The following is a 21,484-nucleotide window of genomic DNA, read 5'->3' as shown; positions in this document are numbered from 1 at the left end:
AAAATCAAGAACAAATCTAAGTCATGCTGAGTCTAATGCCAAAAAATACAAGTGAGTTTTGAGGAGGGCTTTGAAGATGGGCAGCGAGGAGGGTTGCCGAATGTTCAGTGGGAGGTCATTCCAGAGAGAGGGACCAGCAACGGAAAAGGCTCGATCCCCTCGAGCATCAGTTTAGTTCTTGGTACTTCTAACAAAGTTTGGTCCACAGACCTGAGGCGCCGGGCAGGTGTGTAGTGGCGGATGAGCTCAGAGGTAAGGTGGCATGAGATTATTCAGAGATTTGAAAACAAAGCGGAGGATCTTGAAAATAACTCAAAAATGACTGGGGAGCCATTGAAGGGATGCCAGAGTAGGAGTTATGTGCTCCCTCTTATGAGTACCAGTCAAGAGGCGAGCAGCGGCATTCTGGACCAGCTGGAAGGCGCTTAATGGAGGAGTGGCTGACTCCAAAGTAAAGGGCATTGCAGTAATCGAGCCTGGATGTGACAAAGGCATTAATTACTTTTTTTTTTATTTAGGCCAGCTGTCTAAGGTGAAAGAAGCTGGATTTAACAACTGCACCAATTTGCCGATCGAGTTTGAAATCACTTGTAGCATATGGCCGTTTACCATACTGCTACACGATGTTACGGCAGTGTCGCAAAGCATCGGTGGGTTGGGTGACAACTGAGACCTGTGACATCAGTGGAATAAAAGACCGTTGAAAAAGCAAGTCGTGTCCTCACATTTTTCGGACACAACATTTTGGCGACGAAGATGGACTTTAACGCAGCTCCCCTCCCCTCGTTCCTTGCGCTCCCCGGTGAGCCACCAGTCCCGTGGTCCCGCTGGTATGACTCTTTTACAACATATCTGACGGCGATCGGACTAAACGAGGCAAGCGACGCACGGCTAACGGCTATGCTAGTGCACAGCTTGGGCGTCGAGGGGCAGCGCATTTTCCGTACTCTCGGACCCGCACGGACTTATGCAGATTTTGTCTCTTTATTGGCTGGACATTTCGCTGCTCCGCAGAGTGTGATAGTCCGGCGCATTACCTTTCCCCAACGACGGCAACACACGGGCGAGCCGGTACGCCACTACATTGCTGATTTGCGGTGCTTAGCGGGCCTCTGCAAATTCGGCCGCTTGGAGGAGGAGATGATTCGGGACCAATTAGCGGAGCACACGATTGATCCCAAGCTCCGGGAGAAACTGTTACTGTCGCCGGACGACCTCCCGCTGCAGACACACTTAGCAGCGCGGCTCGCGAATCCAGACACACCCACTGCTTCACGCTCTCCTGCTCTGGCTCAGATTGTTGCTCCGACTGCTCAGCCCTCAGACTCCGCCTCCACCTACGACGGTGCCGAGGTAAATGTGGCCGGACGTCAAGGGGCCGCCACACGCAGACCTTGTGCCAACTGTGGCTCGGCCTCACACCCCACGCGTGCGCCATCTTGCAAGGCCACCGGACAAAGATGCCAGCGCTGCGGGAAGATGAACCACTTCTCCAGGATGTGCCGCTCTGCCCCCACACCGACAAACCCCTCATCCCGCTCACCTGACCGGTCGGGCCTGACCACCATTCACTCCGTGGGCTACGGCGCCAAGCCATTGAAGTGGTGCACAGTGCAACTGGACGGCGTGAGCTTGCCACTTCTACTTGACACTGCAGCCTCCAGGTCTCTGTTGAACTTGTCCACAGTTAGACGCCTATTTCCCCGGCTCTCGATTAAGGCCAACGCCGAAGACTTGTTTGGCTATGGCCACGTTAAAATTGGCATGGTGGGCACCGCCACCTTCACCGAGCGCTATGGTTGTAAAACTCTCCCTGCTTTCACCTTCCAAGTCTCCCGTCATGGCGCCAACCTCTTGGGCTTCGACTTGTTTTGCGCACTCGGATTTTCCATCACGGACAACGTAGGCGCCGCAATTCTGACGGTGACTACATCCTGGCAGCACCGTTGGCCATCGCTCTTTACAGGTTTGGGCTGTCTCACTGCCTTCAACCATCAGCCACTCATTGATCCTACTGTGCCCCCCGTGATCCAGCCTCTTCGCTGACTGCCCCTCGCCCTGCGTGATGACATCTCGGCCGAGCTACAGAAACTTCTCGATGCTGGCATCATTGAGCGGATTGACGCGTCCCCTTGGATCTCCAACCTGGTGGCAGCAAAGAAAAAGACGGGTGGTCTGCGACCCTGCGTTGACCTCAGAATGGCTAACAAGGCAGTGATTCCTGACAAATACCCACTGCCCACAGCGGAGGAGTTGGCTGCCAAGTTCTATGGGTCTACGGTGTTCACAAAACTGGACCTGCGGCAAGGCTATCTACAGGTTCCCCTGCACCCTGACAGTCGTAACCTTGCAGCCTTTGTGACCCACATGGGAGTTTTCCGCTACACCCGCATGCCCTTCGGCCTCAGCTCTGCCCCCAGCTGTTTTCAAAAGATCATGGCCACCATCTTCGCAAACATCCCGGGGGTGGTTGTTTACCTGGATGACATTGTAGTACACGGTGCGACGTGTGACCTGCATGATGACCGCCTCTCCAAGGTGCTCGATGTGCTGGCGAGCCACAACCTCACCCTGAATGGGGAGAAGTGCATCTTTTCGGCATCGGCTATTGAGTTTGTGGGATTTCGCCTGACTGCTGATGGCCTGAGTCCACTACACTCCAACGTCGATGCAGTATTGCACCTGCCACAGCCCTCGTGCCCCGCAGAACTGTCCACCTTTCTGGGCATGACGGCTTTTTACTTGCGCTTCCTCCCCAACTACTCTGATACGACGGCGCCACTGCGTGCCCTCCTAAAGCAGGACGCCTTGTGGTCGTGGACGCCGGTATGCTCAGCAGCCGTTCGCCGGCTCAAGACACAGCTCACCTCCCCACCAGTACTCGCCCATTTTGACTTGGAAAGCCCAACGTTCGTGACCTGTGACGCATCCAACACTGCGGTTGGGGCTGTGCTGTCTCGGCTCCATCACGGGACGGAGCGCCAAGGTCACTCACTTCTGCTGAGCAGAAGTACTCTGTTGGGGAGAGGGAGGCTCTGGCTTGTGTTTGGGCATGTGAGAGGTGGCACATCTACCTGTATGGCCGACACTTTACACTCCGCACCGACCATAAGGCTCTCACAGCCTTATTAGCTACAACCGGGTCAGGGCACAAGCCGCTGCGGTTGTATAGGTGGACTGACAGGTTACAAGCTTACAATTTCACCACCCAGTTCACACCAGGTAGGGACAATGTGGTGGCGGATTTGCTTTCCCGGGCCACGCCCAGTCCCGCACCGGACACAGACCATGACACCTTGGAACAAGGTTTGATCCTCCATCTCCACACACCCCTCCAAGCCGCCGTCTCATTGCAAGACCTTCAGGCAGCGTCCGCCGTAGACCCAACACTAACCAAGCTCCGGACCTTCATCCGTGAGGGCTGGCCCGCAAAGATCTCAGAGGAACGTGCACCTTTTCACCGGGTGAAGGGTGAGCTTTCTTGTTGGAACGATGTCTGTGTGGCTAGGGGGCTCTGCACTGTAGTTCCTGTCACCTTGAGGCCTCGCATCCTGACCATGGTTCACGAGGGTCATCTGGGTATCGTGAGGGTCAAGCAACGCTGCAGGGGCCTGGTCTGGTGGCCAGGTATTGACAACGATGTGGAGACCATGGTCAAGGACTGTTCAGCGTGCCTCACAAGTGGCAAGACTGGCCACACCCCTCCCCCCCCCCCCTCTGCAACCCGTGGCATGGCCGGCCGGCCCATGGACTCATATCCAGGTCGACATTTGCGGTGAACTCCATGCCATGCCTCATCACCAGCGTTTCCTCCTGGTAGCATATGACCTCCACTCAAAATGGCCCGAGGTTCTGGCTGCTGGGTCTATCACAACCGAGGTCGTCACGGGCTTCCTATCCTCTCTTTTTGCACGATTGGGCGTGACATTATCACGACGGATAATGGGCCTCAGTTCATCTCAGCCGACTTCGCAGCTTTCACGGGAGCGAGGGGGATAAAGCATATCAGGACCGGCGTAGAGAGATTCAACCACACCCTAGAATGGACTAAGAGCACACCTGGCGGATGGCCTTCCTTTCTCTTCCGCACTACAGGGCACTCTGTTGCATTACAGAGCAACACCTCATGCCACGACTGGCACCTCCCCAGCTTCCCTTATGCTGGGACGCGAATAGCAGCTGCCCCTTGATCGCCTCCGTCCTCCAACAAGAGCCACTCCAGCAACAGCATTCTCTCCAGCCAGCAGGGTGGCCAATGAGCAGCAGCGGATGAGGCGGCGATTTGATGAGAAGCACCGGGCGAAGCAACCTGCACTTACGGTGTCAGATTGGGTCCGCATTCGCCGGCCCGGCCGTTCACACAAACTTCTGCACAGCGCCTGTCCAGATTACTGCTCAACTTGGACCAGCCGCCTTCCGTCTGGCCGACGGGTCACGTTGGCGTGCCAGCCGCCTCAGGAGAGTGGCATCACCTACTCCTTTGAATGAAAGACCTGTAGCAGATCTGGACCTCTCCGACAGGGACTACGATTTTCCTACTGCTTGTCCTGGGACACCGGTGAGGCGCCTTCAAGAACATGGTGAACCAGCTGTGCCCGAGGGACCGGGGCCTCGTCCAGCTCGGGTCCGCCTCCGATCTCGTTATTTAGACGACTACGTGACTGAGTTCTAGCTAGTGCCTGTTGCGTGGTAGAATACCCACAAGGCTAAGCGGGTAAACCGGCAGTCTACCCGGTTTGCTCAGCTCAGGAAGGGCTTTGTTCTGTCCCTTGTCTAGTTGTTTGTGATTTGAGAAGTTTTCCAGATTCCATCAAGGGAGGGGGTAAATGTAGCATATGGCCGTTTACCATACTGCTACACGATGTTACGGCAGTGTCGCAAAGCATTGGTGGGTTGGGTGACAACTGAGACCTGTGACATCAGTGGAATAAAAGACCGTTGAAAAAGCAAGTCGTGTCCTCACGTTCTTCGGACACAACATCACTGTCCAGTTTAAGTCCCAAGTTTGAGACCGTTGATTTCAGATCAGGAGACAGGGGGCCCAAGTCTACAGGATGGAATGTACAAGGGCCACTGGGACCAAACAATATCACCTGTCTTCTTTTCGTTGAATTTCAAGAAATTTTGTGCCATCCAGGTTTTGATTTCTTCCAGACAGGATAGGAGTGGCCTTAATGAGAAGGTGTCTTTCATGCTCAGTTAGACATAGATCTGGCAGTCATCTGCATAGCAGTGGAAGGGAAATCATGTTTCCTTGAGATGGAACCCAATGGGAGCAGATAATGCGAGAACAGCAGAGGCCCCAGAATTGAGCCCTGTGGAACACCACATGACAGGGGACACAAAAGGTCCTGTCAGCTAGAGAGGACCTAAACCACTCAAGAGCACTGCCGCCAATGCCCACCAAGTGCTGCAAACGAGTCAGCAGAATACTGTGATCCACTGTATCAAATGCTGCAGTTAAGTCCAATAAAACCAGACAACGTGGTCTCCAGAGTCATTTGCCAGGAGGATGTCATTAGAAACGCGTAACAGGGCTGACTCTGTGCTATGCATCGTCTTGAAACCTGACTGGAAGACCTCCAAGATGTTATGATAATCCAAGAAAAGTTCCAACTGCATGTGCACCACTTTTTCCAGAATTTTGGAAATGAAAGGCAGTTTGGAAATGGACCTGAAGCTTGACAGCACATCTGGATCAAGACCAGGTTTCTTGATCTTGGTTGGACCACAGCATGTTTAAACTGTTGGGGAACTACACCAGAAGAAAGGCTGCCGTTGATGCGCCAACACTTGGGAGTAGAAAGAAGTAAAAAACCTATCGAGTCGTACCCCTTCTTATATATGAATTGATCATTTTTCAAAATAGAAAAGAAAGTCTACATGTCAACAAATGCTTTTACACTTATGTATGCTGTACTTATCTATTTTTACAACTTTCGGTTTGTATGTACATACTCATTGTAGCACATTTATATGTTGATTTTCTCATATTCATAATGGATGCAATATTTCATAAATATATTCAATCTCATCAATGTAATTCTGATGTATTGCTATATTTTATGAGTGTATCAAATTTATCATCTTAATTCTGATTTGTGTAGTTTGTCTTCTTTCTTCATTCTCCCCACATTCTTGCTGCTCTAGGCTGTAAATTTCCCCAGTGTGGGACAAATAAAGGATATCTTAATCTTTCTTGTACGACTCTCAAATTCATTTTTGAACTCAGCAAGAGAGGTACTCATTTTCTGGTCCGTTTCAGTATTATTCCACAGATTTACACCTATTACAGATACACTCATTTGTTTGATGTTTGTTCGTGTTTTGGTTTTTTTGTATAGGTTAGTACCCCTTAAATTATGACAACCTTCTCGAATTTCAAAAAGCTTCTGGATGTTTTGGCAAAGGAGGTTATTATGTGCTTTGTACATTAATTGGGCGATTTTGAAGTTAAACCAGGTCATAAGATTTCATTGTTTAATTTGATAAACAGTGGATTCGTGGGTTCCGTCTATTTGGAGCCAGTGATTGTTCTGATTGCTTTGTATTGTAGTTTTAAAACGGGGAGTGTGTTTTCCTGGCATTTCCCCATATTTCCACACAATGGGTCAAATATGGAAGTAATAAGAGTATAATGTGTACACAGATCTCTTATCAGCACATCCTTAGTTTTATGGAGGATCCCTATGGTTTGGGACATATTTCTTTGAACGTTATCTATATGTGGCTTCCAGCATAGTTTTGCATCTATTACTGTTCCAAGAATTTTTCATAAGCTCATTCATCGATTTGATTTGATGATGAAGTGTATACAATATCATTCACATCCATGCATTCAAATGGCAACTTTCAATGTGTTCCAATAATGTGAAAATGATGTGAATGACGATGCTTGTGGGCTTTGACTTCACAAATTTTTATTGAGAAAAATAAGATGCTCCAACGTTTTAAATTTCAGCCTGTTGCGTCTTTTACAAGCAATTTCCCCTGCTGTGGAGAACACAGTGTGTTATGTAACAGTGTGTAGATTTCAGCTGTTACATAATGTGTTTGTGCAGGCTGAGTCTGAGCAGCAGACTGGGCAGGGGAAATGAGGCGTGTCGACACAATGACACACTGTGTTGATACTGTACCGATACTGTGTCGCTGACCACTGCCACCTGCTGGACCTTCAAAATCCCTGCAGCCAACCCACTTGACAGACTGAACAAACTGATTTGATGATGACGTGTATACAATGCACTACCTCACTCTACCCAATGACTGGTACTGAATGAGTTAAAAGCTCAGTGTAGCCACAAGCGCCATTGTTTATGTTGTTGTTTATGCTGTTTATATTGTCTATACTGTTCAGATTACATGTCTTTTTTATATACTTTAGCTGCTATCCTTTCTTAGCTGCGTGTGTTTAATGCACAGCATGTTTACATGCATGTATGCACTGAGGATTGAGAGGAAGAAATTTCATCTATGCTGCATGTCATACATAAAGCATATTTGACAATAAAGATGACATTGACCTTTGACAATATCATTCACATCCATGCATTCATATTGTATCATTAAATGTGTTTCAATAATGTGAAATTCATGTGAATGAGGATGCTTGTGGGCTTTGTCTTCACAATTTTTGATTTAGAAAAATAAGATGCTCCAGTGTTTTAAATTTCAGTCTGTTGCATTTAATGCATGCTATTTCCTCTGTTGTGGAGAAGACACACACACAATGGAATAAGACATGTCAAAAATCCGAGAGGCACTTGGTGAGACAAGGAGATTTTAATGAATACCTTATTCTCCAAAAGGAGATCAAAATGTCTCTACGCGGCGGACAATTTGTATTTGTCCGGAAGCTGCTCCATAATATGCATATACTGTAGCAACGTCACTCGAGTGAAGCGCGTCTCAGCACTCAGCAATCGATAGTCTGCTGCTCTCAGCTGTGCGCGCGAGCACGTACTTGCGGCGCCGACCCAACCCACGCCACATATTAAGCTTTGAACTACGACAACAGCTAAGCTAGCCTAGCCGATGTAATGATGGTCAGCAGACAAGGTTTACGTTTTATGTGACTTTTAATAGCAACGTGGCAGAGTCATCAAACATGCGGTGTGCTCACTCGCAGTCACTTTCTGGAACTCCCCCTTAGAGGCGGGACCACTCAATCAACTGGAGTATGACGTACAGTACAAACGTTCATAAAACACTTCTCATATAATAATAGCCTATTATATGACAGCCGGCATGACGCTAGAAGTCAGACGGACACATTTTGTGTTTTCCGTATTGCCCAAACATATATTTTTATTCGAGCGAGGGTGGGGTCTAGCTTGTTTCGGCAATCGGCATCGTGTCGCCAGACGTACTTCCTTAGGATACACTGTGCGGGCTTTTGCTGCGTCAACGCCCCCTGCACTGAGTCGACGCCCCATGCAATAAGTGCCGCAGCTTGGACTGTGCCAAGCAGCAGATGCAGTCTAAACTGCACCAGTGCAGTTCACGTGTCAATTAGCAGCCTGGACTGTGTCAACGCAGCCGATGCAGTCTAAACTGCACCGGTGCAGTTCATGTGTCAATCACGTGACGTAATGAAGCGGCACATGCACCGACACGTGATTTGCTCTGTGAGCCCGGCGCATGCATCAACGCATCGGTGTCGCTGGACCCATCACTAGAACACACGCTCACAAGGGACGGATGAGGCTGGCGTACAAAGGAACTCCTTTGTGAGGTGGGAGAGGTTTGGGAAAGAAGTGTGTTGGTCCTTCCAGTACAACAGCGGGTCCTGGTCACGTGCAATATTCCCCTGTGCCAGGTATCGCTGGACCTCAGACATTGCATCTGCTGTTGCACCACCTCTTCATCCTCATCATCCAGATGACTCCACAGGCCACCTAAAAAACAAAACCAAACAAATTGGTATTTAGAACAGTTTCCAATAACAAACTAATAATGATGAGTAACATACCTGATGTAGTTGCAGAGGGCTGCGATGATGGTCCAGGCTGGACCTCGATGACACGCATGCACTCAGACCGCAGTCTGGATATGAGAAATCCAAGTGATTTGAAACTGGGGTCTAGAAGTTTTGCTAAGGTTAACACGCTCATAGACTCCAAACTGGAAGCAGTGTCTGTGACTCTACGCTTAAGGTGTTATGGAGTTCCCAGTTCCCAAGAAATCGGCAACATCGGAACTGAACGACTATAGGCCTGTCGCCTACACAAACGATTGCACCTCAACAGATCCAGCTGTCAAACTCAAAGTTCGCAGACGACACCACGGTCATCGGTCTCATCAAAGACGGCGACGAGTCTGCGTACCGCCAACAAGTGGAGCAGCTGGAGCTCTGGTGCAGCCGACACAACCTCGGGCTGAACACGCTCAAGACTGTAGAGATGATCGTGGACTTCAAGAAACATTCTTCTCCACAGTTCCCCCTCACACTATCCAACTGCCATGTGTCAACCGTCGAGACCTTCAAGTTCCTGGGAATCACAGTCTCCCAGGACATGAAGTGGGAAGTCAACACCATCTCCATCCTGAAAAGGGCCCGGCAGCGGATGTACTTCCTGAGGCTGCTGAGGAAGCATGGCCTACCACAGGAGGTGCTACGAAAGTTCTACACGGCAGTCATCGAATCAATCCTGTGTTCTTCCATCACGGTTTGGTTTGGGCCTGCCACAAAAAAGGACAAAATCCGACTTCAACGGACAGTTAGGACAGCGGAAAAAATCGTTGGCCCCGCCATACCCACTCTTGAGGACTTGCACACTGCAAGAATCAAGACAAGGGCACGGAAAATCCTCCTGGATCCCCTGCACCCTGCCCGCCACCTTTTCCAGCCACTCCCCTCAGGCAGACGCTACAGATCCATGCGCACCAAATCCAGTAGACACTTAAACAGCTTCTTCCCTCTAGCCATTAACTCCTTAAACAGTCACTGACGTAGTCACTCTTCTTGCACTACAAAATGGTACTACAAAACTACTGGTTACTCTAAAATGGTTAAATGATTTTGTTGTTTACGATGATACTAGAGCAGCGTGTTATACCGGAGACAAATTCCTTCTGTGTTCTACATACTTGGCCAATAAAGATGATTCTGATTCTGATTCTGATTCTGAGTTGTATGACTGGCTGTGTGTGCAAGGTTGAAGCGTGGCGCTCAAGTGCATGATAAAGCATTTTCATCATCGGGATGACTTTTGAACCTGAGACTTGCCTCTCTTCAGACAACTCCACTGTAACTTGATGGAATGGAGTGTTGGGGAATGGGAGCTGTCAATTTGCTCTTGGCACTCCTTGGTTACAGGTTCTTTTATCTCTCTATAAGGTGGAAGAAGACCCAACACCACATTGTCTTTTCTTCAGTTTATCACAACGCAACACGAATCGATTCGGGCTCCTGTGAGTCTCAGATTTCATCAGGAAGCCCCGAGCAACTACAGTCACACGTACATATAGGCATTCATTCATTCATTCATTCATTCATTCATTCATTCATTCATTCATTTTCCGAGCCTCTTGATCCTCACTAGGGTCGCGGGGGGTGCTGGAGCCTATCCCAGCTGTCTTCGGGCAGTAGGCGGGGGACACCCTGAATCGGTTGCCAGCCAATCGCAGGGCACACAGAAACGAACAACCATCCGCGCTCACACTCACACCTAGGGACAATTTAGAGTGATCAATCAGCCTGCCACGCATGTTTTTGGAATGTGGGAGGAAACCGGAGCACCCGGAGAAAACCCACGCAGGCCCGGGGAGAACATGCAAACTCCACACAGGGAGGCCGGAGCTGGAATCGAACCCGACGTGCTAACCACTGGACTACCAGGCCGCCCTACACATATAGGCATAGTATGTTAATTATGTTAATTAGGGGCGGACAGTCCTTCCCCTTATGTAAAAATCTGAAACAAAGAAAGGTCAATGCAGTTCGATCTTGGCATTTTGACAAAGTACAGACCACATCTGCTGTGCACAAATTATGAGATTGGAGTTCCTTTCTCAGGAAAATTGACAGCCTTCAGGAACTTTCCCGAGGTGGGGGACGCAAAAGAAGACACTAGGGGGCTGTTAATCACTCAAGGGGAAATAGGACCCCAACTTCAACCTACATTCTTTGTTTTAAGTAGGGGATGTTCAGGACAGAGACCGGTACCAACAGTTCTCGTAGCAAGGTGAAATTATTCAACAATGTTCTACTACTACTTCTAGCGGAATAATTCCTTAACAGGAGAAAGCACTAGTAGTGCTTCTCCTATGATGGTGAACTCATCAGCTGTCGGTGGAGCCAAATCTGTCTTTAGGGAGGTCAGAGATACCCACACTGGTTCCCTCTCACCATGCAGCCTTGACAGTATTTCATAGGTACTGTTCCAGCGGGTTGGCACCTCATTGATAAGTTTCAGGGTTGAACGTCCCATCTGTTGCTGCGCCTGAGCAAGCTTCTTCTTGGCTGTAGTGCTTGCTCCATGTACAGCACTTTGTATGCAGCGATGGCTGTTTGAAAGTGCTCTAAAAATACTCTTGACTTGACTTGACTTGAACGGAAATATGTAGCAATGTGCCGAGCTTTGTTCGTAATGTCTGTAAGTGCAGGGACCTGATCGCATGATTTTCTAACTACTGTACTAAATTAAGACTGTGTGCAATGCAAATTGAGTGGCGTATATAGAGGTGTCTAGTGGATGCAATCATGTTTGGTGCTGCGTCAGTCACAAGACACTTTACTTTGTTGGTTATGGCCCAGTCCTCCATCATGCCCCTTTTGACCAGGGCCAAATTGTCAGCAGTGTGATTCTGTGGAAAATACTGTACTCCCAACACTGATGAACACAACTGCATATTTGCATTAATGTAGTGACAGGTGAGTGCCAAGTAGGCCTCCATGTTCACAAAGGGCCGAGCTTTGTTCGTAATGTCTGTAAGTGCAGGGACCTGATCGCATGATTTTCTAACTACTGTACTAAATTAAGACTGTGTGCAATGCAAATTGAGTGGCGTATATAGAGGTGTCTAGTGGATGCATTCATGTTTGGTGCTGCGTCAGTCACAAGACACTTTACTTTGTTGGTTATGGCCCAGTCCTCCATCATGCCCCTTTTGACCAGGGCCAAATTGTCAGCAGTGTGATTCTGTGGAAAATACTGTACTCCCAACACTGATGAACACAACTGCATATTTGCATTAATGTAGTGACAGGTGAGTGCCAAGTAGGCCTCCATGTTCACAAAGGTCCACATGTCGGTTGTTAAACTCACTGCCACAGCTTGCTGTACTTCCATTTTCACTTTTTCCCATTCCTCCTTATATTTGTCGGCCACCATTTTCTTGATGGTCTGAAAATTAAACCAAAAGCAAACATTATATGCGATTCATCACGTTATGGAACTTTCACACAGACCTTTCTTGTCGGCAAAACATATGAGGGTTCAAGGACCTGAATCAGTTCCTTGAACCCTTCACTCTCCACAATGCTGAGGGGCTGACAGTCCTTGATAATGAAGTTCAGCAGTGCCTGATCGAGCAGCTGCTTCCTGGAAGCTTGATTGTCAAACATGGAGTGGAGAGTCAACCAATAATAATTACTGATTGCCAATTAATCATCAACATTGCAACCGTGAAAAGATGAGTGAACGTTTGTATACCTGGCGTAATCCTGGGTGTATCGCGAACTTCATTCTCATGATTGGCCCAATAATGCCTCAGCATGATGGAGGTGCTTTTGTTGGTGTATGACAATTCGACCCGGCAAATTCGACATTTCACCTGCAATGAAATGTGAATAATAAGTAACCTTGAGTTACCTTGAAATGAATTTGAATTAGAATGGTACAACACATGTCAATAATCTGAGAGGCAGAGTGCCACTCTGTGATAAAAGGAGATTTGAAAAAATAAATAAATAATACCTTATTCTCCAGGACATCAAAATGGTTCCACACGGTGGATGATTTGCGTCTCTGCTCCATAATTGGCAAGGAAGGCACGAACACGAAGTCTGTGCCACGGACGACAAGCGAGCGTGAGTGAGGTCTGGCTTGTTTCGGCAGGTGGCATCGTGTCGCCAGATGCACTACCTTATAAACACTGTGTAGCGGGCATTTGCTGCGTCAACGCCCCCTGCACTGAGTCGACGCCCCCTGGATTGAGTGTGTCATGTCCCATGTTTGCCAGCAGGGGGCGGGCTTTCTGCCCGCCGCTTGCACACCTGTCACCCATTTGTGAGTGATTACTCTGCCTTTATTTGGATGCTCTGGCAGTCTACTCACTGCCGGAGTATTCCACGCCGTGCCAAAATTCTCTCTCCCAATTCCTATTTGTATTATTCATTGCCTCTTAGCCTTGTGGCTGTTATTGTGCGTCGTTGTTCCTCTTGCGAATGAAATTTATATAATTGTCTAATCAGACCCTCCTTGCTATTTTTTCCGCAAGCGTTTTCTGTTGTTATCTTTATTTTATCCCTGGTCCTTATTTTGACCAGCACTTTTTGTTATTCTCCCTGTCGGGTATTTTGTGTTCGTATTAAAGACTCCTTTTGTTCCCTGACAAAACCTCTTTCTGTGTCTGCTATTTCGGGGATCCATTTTCAGTTATTTTGTTGTGCACGAAGCAATTATTCCATCGCTTCGGGCACAACGTGACACAGTGGCGCAGCCTGGACTGTGTCGACACAGCCGATGCAGTCTAAACTGCGCCGGCGCAGTTCACGTGTCAATCACGTGATGTAATGAAGCAGCACATGCACCGACACGTGGATTGCTCTGTGAGCCCGAAGCATGCGTCAACGCATCGGTGTGCCGATGCAGTCTAAACTGCGCCGGTGCAGTTCACGTGTCAATCACGTGATATAATGAAGCAGCACATGCACCGACACGTGGATTGCTCTGTGAGCCCGAAACATGCGTCAACGCATCGGTGTCGCTGGACCCATCACCAGAGCTAAGTCTATAATAAACGATTGCTTGCTTGAAACCGACTGCATCTTATTTACCCACATTACGACATGGTGTCAGAAGTCGGACAGCGGTAAGAAGAGCACGAAGAGCAACTTTTGGAGCTGGGAGGCAAAAAATATCAATGAATAAAGATGTCCGAAAACGGCAACAACGAGGCCGCAGCAGCGCTTCGGCAGCAACAAATTCCTCAGCTACCGACGAATGCCAACTTTCCTCCGAGCGCTACGTTCTCCATACAACCACCGCAAGCATTTGACTTCTCAAAGCCTCAAGATTGGGAACGGTGGATACGCTGGTTCGAGAGATTCAGACTGGCCAGCAATCTTTATCTTAGCACAGATGCTAACCAGGTGAACACGCTCATTTACTGCATGGGGGATGAAGCAGACGACATCCTGCGTGGGCAAGATTTAACCGACAGCAGTACACCTCGGTAAAGAACACGCTCGAAACGTACTTTGTACCCAGAAGGAATCTGATATATGAGAGAGCTAAATTCAACCAGAGAGTGCAGCAACCAGGCGAGACTGTTGACGTATTCATTACTGCACTGTATACCCTGGCGGAAAACTGCAAATACGGAGCACTCCACGACGAGTTAAAAATGGACCCCATCGTGGTGGGGCTGAGAGACACCAGTTTATCTGAGAGGATGCAGCTATACGCAGATTTGACGCTGGAAAAAGCAGTCATTATGGCAAGACAGTCAGATATAATTAAAAAGCAGCAAAATGACCTCAGAGGAGGAGGAATGATGGACATTGATGCAGTAACAAAAGGATGAAAACAAAAAACATTAATACACAAGACCCCTGAACACCCAAAGCACTCATCAGCAAAGCGCAGAGCGCCGATGCGTATTTGGAACCGTGAGTTGCCGCTTGGAATTGAAATGGATTTTCATGGGACAGGAGAAGTGAACCAATCTCTTTTTTCGTCAATGGATGCTACAGCTTCTTGTTGACCCTGAAACTTAGCTTGTAGCCGACGTGTGCACATTTTGAGCATGATGTCTCTGATCCACTGGTTAAAGGGCATTCTCCTCTTTCATCTCAAACTGCTTCATACAACAAAGCGTGTGATGGAAAAGTGGTTAGAACTGCATGACTGTCCGTGTTTTATGTTATGTGTTGTGTTTATTATTTTACTTTATGTTAACTGTTTTGTTAAGCGCTTTGTTACAGCTGCCGATGTTGTGAAAGCGCTATGTAAATCAGCATGTATTGTATTGTATTGTATTGTATTGTATTGTATTGTATTGTATTGTATCATCATCGGATGGTCAGACATGCTACAGATGTGGAGAGTCACATGGTCATGCCAAAGCACAATGCCCAGCTAGAGATGTCACATGTCACACATGTGGAAAGTGAGGCCATTACAGCAATGTTTGTAAGTCTACCAAAACAGTACATGTTGTAGAGACAGACTGTAATGAGGACACTCCCTTATTCCTTGGCTCAGTAGATGCAGGATTAGACCCGTGGTTTGCTGATTTGACTATTAGAAACCACAAAGTCAAATTTAAGATTGACACAGGAGCTGACGTCTCAGTTATTCAGGCCCATATCTACCATGCCATTACAGAGGGTGCCTCTCAGTTAGTCGAAACCGACAGACCACTATTTGGCCCAGGTCGAATGCACCTATCTGTGTTAGGCAGATACAGTGAGTCACTATGCAAGGGGGAGCGAGTGATACAGGAAGAGATTTATGTTGTCAATGACTTAAATGTAGTCTTGTTAAGCATATCAGCAAGCGTTAAGCTTAAACTAGTCTACAGGGCAGACACCATAGACACATCTGAAATGGAAGATGCATACCCAAAAGTGTGTCAGGGTTTAGGGTTTGTGTCAGGGTCAAGCTCGAACTACCCTCATTTTGAGGATAATTTGAGTTAGGCAAAAAACTCCTGCAACGGTGAAACAAGGGAATGTATGAAGGACGGTGTGATGGTGGGGGACTAGCTTCTGTGCATACTTTCATCAGGGGAAGGTCGAGATAGCAGATGTTGTTTTGGTAGCAGGCTGCCCAAGAATTTAAGACAGCCTTGAGTCCGTGGCTTATGTCTCTTTAGTGGTGTCGATCAGTCAAATCCGTGATTTCATTCCATTATTTGAGCACAGATTCCAGTTTCTCCAAGTTCTTGACCATCTTGCAGAGACGCTCCAAAACCGCAACAGTTTGTGGTTGAGCACAGTCTGTGTCTGAGTGTTGGACATCCGCACTATGTCATCCGTAGACCGGCAGCCTCTTCACCTCCAAAAGAGCCGCTCCCGTCGGTTGAATTTTGCGACAGATCTGTCACGTTGCGCCCGAGGCGATGAAAAATCGCCTCGTGCACAACAAAAATAACGAGGTGGATCCCCGGAAAAAAGCAGACACGAAAAGATCTTGTATGAAACACAAAGGGTTTTAATAACGAACAGAAAGAGCCCGACAGGGAAAACGGTAACAGAAAACGCTGGTCAAATAAGGACCAGGAAATAAGGAAAACAACCGAAAACGCTCGCGAAAAAAGAGCGAGGAAGTACAGAGATCAGTAAACTAGAGCAATAACAATTTGGATGCAACGCGAATAACAATAGTAGTGGCCGTAAGGCAAAAAGGCAGCGAGTAATATCGAACGATGAAATAGCGAGAGAGAGCAATGGCACGGTAAGGAATTCTCCGGCAGTGAGAGGACTGCCGGAGTCTCTTAATAAAGGAGGGTAATCAGTCCGAAATTACGGACAGGTGTGCAGATGGCGGAGGAAAAAACCCGCCACCTGCTGGCGGGCACGCGACGTGACAAGATCAGGAAACTGCTAACACCAAACAGCAGCATACCTGTTATCGGAAGGCCGATATGTAGATGTCATCCACATCTTCAACGGACAGTGTTGACAGGCACATCATTCTCCGCTTCCGCCAAGGATCTAGGGCAGGGATGGGCAAACTACGGCCCGCGGGCCAGATCTGGCCCGTTGGGCTTTTTAATCCGGCCCGTCGAAGATTGGTTCAGAATACAATACAAGGTTTTATGTGAATTCCCGCAATTTATTTCATTTTTACTTGCAATGACTGGCGTTTAACACCAGGTGGCGTTGTGACTTTATTTTGCAGTGCCTGTACCCCGAAAGAATGAGAGAGAGAGAGAGACAGAGAGAGAGAGAGAGAGAGAGAGAGAGAGAGCACTCTAGAGAGCAAGCCATTTCCAATTCAGTAATCGCTCTACTTCTACTGGTTAGATCGCAAGCCCTGCGCAGAGGGGTAAGTAAAGCGAGAAAACAAGGTCTTAAGAATAAATTGTAAGAATAAGACAATAGTTTGAAATATAAAAAGAAAAAACTAAGTGTATTCAATTTGAGCTATAATAATAATATTATAATAATACTAATAATTTTATTTGTAGGGGTCTTCCTATGAACTCGAGGACACCTTACAACAAGCAGTTAAAATCACGAATACAATGTTAAGATCAACATCAAATAAAATAAGAAAAAAAAATACAACAACAGAAAGAATAATGGCTTTATGGTCCGAGTGAATAGGCTTGTCCAAACAGATGTGTTTTGAGGCGGAATTTAAAATGTGTTAATGAGTCTGTATTACGAAGGTCAGCGGGGAGTGTGTTCCAGAGCTGGGGAGCAGATCGACTGAAGGCTCTGTTTCCCATGGTGACGAGACGAGCAGGGGGGGCAGAGAGAAGGAGAGAGGAGTAGGAACGAAAAGAGCGGACAAGTGTAGGAATGTGGAGGAGGTCAGATAGGTATGGAGGGGCTAGGTTATGGATGGCTTTGAATGTGAGGAGTGAGAAAAGAGCGGAGCCGGTGGATGTTTCTAAGATGATAATATGATGTGGTTGGTATGCGAGGGGAAAAGAGAGGGTCAAGTTGACAAGTAGAGGTTCTTCATATATTGCATTTCATGGGCAGTTTGACCACTGCCTTCGACATTGGAAAAAGAAAAAAAATATATAACCAAAGTAACTCGACAAAGTTATGATAAACAAGGCAGCGAGGATGCCTCCTTCACCGCATGAGGTGACGAGCGCTAAAATTATGACCTCACTACAAGCGCCGAGTGGTCACTTGTACATAGACAAGGCAGAAGAAATTGGAGCGGAAGGTCAATCTGCAGGCAGAGAGACCTGAGCTCACCACACAAACGAAAATGTGTCTATATTCATCACAATCGCAGACACTGTTGTGAGGGTTAAAGATATTGAGTGAATTAAAAAAAAAAAATTATAAACGTCTTAACAGAGGGGCACTTTAATCATTGTGTAGGCTCCACAGGCAGGTTTGTAAGCACAAACCTACAGGAAGGGGGATAACACATACGAGCCATTTTACTGGCCCCCACCTGAATCCCTTGTGTGCCAAGCTTCCCCCTGATCTGCCCAGGCTGGTTCATAAACAATTGGTAAAAGTAGAAAAATGTAGGCAAATTAAACAGGATAATGAAAGCATGAGTGTTTGGGATGCGACCACTTTTGTAACTAAGGAGACTGACTGAATTGACGAGGCAAATATTGCTGGATATGCCTAAAATTGACTATGACATACAGTTGTGGGCAATAGACTGGCTTAAGAGTACCGGTAAGTATTTACCCAAAGAGATTATGGACCTATTAGAGGGAATAGCCTCTTGCAAATTGACTAGGTTGAATGATAGAAAATCAGACGCGCTGAGTTCCATTTATCCAACAACATTGGGTCCTTCACAACAATTGGCGTTTGAATTGCTATCTGAGGTACACCCAATGACGTATTTGGTTAATTGTATGGATGCTTGGGTGACTGTCACAGGACAGGACCCCAATAGTCATCCATTGAATCAAGCTTTGTTCAGGCAAGCAGTGCTGGGGGGTTGTCCGTCTGATGTGCAGAAAATGATGACTAACTCTCCCACTCTCTCCCCACTTCAGATGACGTGAATTGGCGAACTCATTTCCTATATTATGTGCAACAATCTCGAATGAGAGCCGAGGAAGAGACTGAGAAAACATCCAAGCTACAGAACAACTTTTTGAATTCACAAATACAAGAGGCTAAGAGAGCCTCCAGTAATGCATGCAAAAAAGAGAAACTTGGGAGATCTAATCAAATGTCAATCAATGTCTCTCAACAGGCTCCACCACGGCTGATCCCACCCACACCGCAGCTCCAAGCCACACCTCAACATTACGGCCTGCCCACAAGGCATTCCGTATTGCATCCGATTGCTGGGGGGAGGTCTGAGACGGGAAGGTGGGCGTGGACGAGGAAGTCACGGGAGCCAAGCTGGCTGTTTCATTTGTGGTGATGTGAATCATTGGACAAGGAAATGCCCGCACCGCCGGCACCCACCTGTTCATCAATCAGGCTATGATCAACAAGCTCTGACTCCTCCTCCGCAAAACCAACAACAATGACAGGATACGGCACCCCCAAATGGACAATACCCATCTGCTCCATGGGTACCCGAATCCCCAACAATAGGGATCACTGCTGGCCTCACTGAAAGACTGTCATGAACTTGAACATGCTGGACCACACTTGCTCACAATGCCTGCTGATACAAGGCTGACTGTTGCTAAAGTCAGCCGATGACCCACCACTGAACTCTGTCTTCCAACAGTATCGGCTTTGGTCTCCTTAGACTTCCTCCATATGACCTTACCATCCGCTGATCGGTCCTTCCCACTGCACAATGCTTTTGACAAACTAGAGATTGAAATTTATCGCATGGCCTGGTTGGGTGAAACACAAGGCAATTTATTTAATGTTCCCTCCTCAATTATTGTAGGTCCTGAAGGGTGTGGCAGCCAGAGTGGACCTGTCAGAGGATCTCATCTCATTGACTGGTATCTAGGCCTGACATGGCCGCGCCGCTCATACTTTTTTGCCGTCTACTCAAATATACAAAAATTCTCATTCGTACACCTTTTTTGTAATCGATTTAGCTAAGGTTTTTTCCATATACCACTTTCAGAATCGTATAGGGAATTTTCTCATTCTCTCACCTTGGAGTTAAATTTTACCACACTCGGTTGCCCCACGTATTCGATTTTGTCTTCTGGAATTTTTATCCAAGTGCTTAAACAGCTACTCTACTCTTTCCGACATACGGATGGCGTTGTGCTTATTCGGTATAGTAATGCATCATCTAAGATTTGTTGTTTGGATGCCATGTGGTGGCTCCTTTGACGTTTGGCTTTTTGCGGTTTCAAACTATTGCATGTGAAAATTACAATGCGCACTGCCTTTATATTTTTGGGGAGACTGAACACATCAGAAGGTACAGCGATGCCGGTTTCTTTTGTGCAGCCTGGTCTAGCTGATTTACTTAGATGTTTCTGAAAAAGAAGGTTCTGTTTCTGTAGTTCTTTTTCAGAAAAGAGAGGGGAATGTGAATGGCAGGAACGTGAACAACAGGGAAGTAAAAGACTAATTTTGATGAATTTTGACATACGTCAGCATGCAATTGGACCCAATTGAACAAAAACATTCAGCATGCATCAGATATGCGGCAGCATGAGACAAAACTTTACAATGAAAAAAAAAAACTGCCACAGGAAGATCGATTCAACATAGTGAAACAAAGAAACAAAAACTTAGAGAGGCTCTGCTAAAACCAAAAGAAGTAGTTATTAAATGCAGGGCACATAATAGAAGGACTTTTCCCACGTAAAAGTAGGGAATGACAAAGCAGACTAGATGACTAAAGAGACGGTAGAAGACGACTTGATCTTTAGTGATGGAAGTGGAATCAAAAATGGGAAATTGTATGTTTTCCAAACTAACAACCTTATTTCAGACCAAGAGAGGGTATCCTGGAGGAGAAGAACTAACCGGGTGGCCAGGGATGAGACTGGTTTGTATCGGCATGAAATTGATGGACGTCCAGTCCTGTCGGCAACTAAATTGAAGACTCCAATTCGGGAGGCATGGGTTTTTTCATCTGCAATTCAAGGTAAGCTCGAACCAACGTATCAGAGGCTTATATCAAAAACTCAGATGGTGATGACCTCAAAGAAATCGGATTGGGATGAGGCGCTACCACTTGCGCTTTCACCGTGAGGTCCACCGTTAAGTCCACCACGGGTCTCACACCTTTTAAGATGGGACGTGACCAGGAGTTCCCCGCTCCATGGCAATCCATGGACCCGGGGGCTCTTCAACAAACGATTCCCCATGAAGCAGACAAGGAGTAATTGAGTGTTCTCGTCTCCTATTTTCAGGAGCGGACGAGACTCCAGGGTGAACACTCCATGAAACCACAGACGTATCCCGAGCATGTGTATCTGGGGGTCCTAAAGCGGAAGTGGCACCAGCCGAGATGAATGGGACCACGCAGAGTGACACAAAGGACCCATCATGCTGTCTACCGGGAAGGAATGCGTCAGCCCCAAGAAGCGTCTCCAACTTCAAAGTGACATTCGGAAGGACGACTGGACGTGAAACCAAGACAAAGTTCTCATAGGGGGCCCAGAACTAATAACATATCTTTCTGATTATACTGGTTATTTTGGTCTCTATTTCTCCACTAAT

The sequence above is a fragment of the Hippocampus zosterae genome, chromosome 13, assembly GCF_025434085.1.
Source record: "Hippocampus zosterae strain Florida chromosome 13, ASM2543408v3, whole genome shotgun sequence".
NCBI classification, from domain to species: Eukaryota; Metazoa; Chordata; class Actinopteri; order Syngnathiformes; family Syngnathidae; genus Hippocampus; species Hippocampus zosterae.
This window is presented reverse-complemented; position numbering follows the sequence as displayed.